This window comes from Ursus maritimus, unplaced genomic scaffold, assembly GCF_017311325.1.
Source record: "Ursus maritimus isolate PB19 unplaced genomic scaffold, ASM1731132v1 scaffold_20, whole genome shotgun sequence".
NCBI classification, from domain to species: Eukaryota; Metazoa; Chordata; class Mammalia; order Carnivora; family Ursidae; genus Ursus; species Ursus maritimus.
Genome location: NW_024424453.1, coordinates 25,190,967 through 25,191,608, shown reverse-complemented (window position 1 = coordinate 25,191,608; position 642 = coordinate 25,190,967).

Here is a 642-nt window from a genome sequence, read left to right as displayed (position 1 = left end):
AAGGATGCTGTATTTTGTCAAATGCTTTTTCTGTATCTATTTAGAGAATAATATAGTGTTTATCTTTTCTCTTATTGATGTGATGTATCATGTTATTTTGCAAATACTGAACCACCCTTGCATCTTGTGAATAAATCCCACTTGGATTGTAGTATATGAATTTTTTAATGTATTATTGGATTCAGTTTGCTAATATTTTGTTAAAAAATTTTTGCTTCTATATTCTTGAGAGATACTGGTCTATAGTTCCCTTTTTTTGTGGTGCCTCTATCTGGTTTTAGTATCAGGGTGATACTGGCCTCATAAAATGAATTTAGAAGTTTTTCATCCTCTTCTACTTTTTTGGAATAATTTTCAAATAATAGGTATTCACTCTTCTTTAAATGTTTGATAGAATTTGCCAGTGAAGCTGTCTGGTCCTGAACTTTTGTTTTTTAGGGGATTTTTTTGGATTATTGGTTCACTTCCATTGCTGTAACTGATCTGTTCAAATTTTCTATTTCTTTCTGCTTTAGTCTTAGTAGGTTATGTTTCTTAGAATTTATATATTTCTTCTGAGGTGTCCAGTTTCTTGGCATATATTCTCTTACAGTTGGTTGTGTTTCTGTGGTGTTGGTTGTTTTTTTTGACTCTTTAATTAGT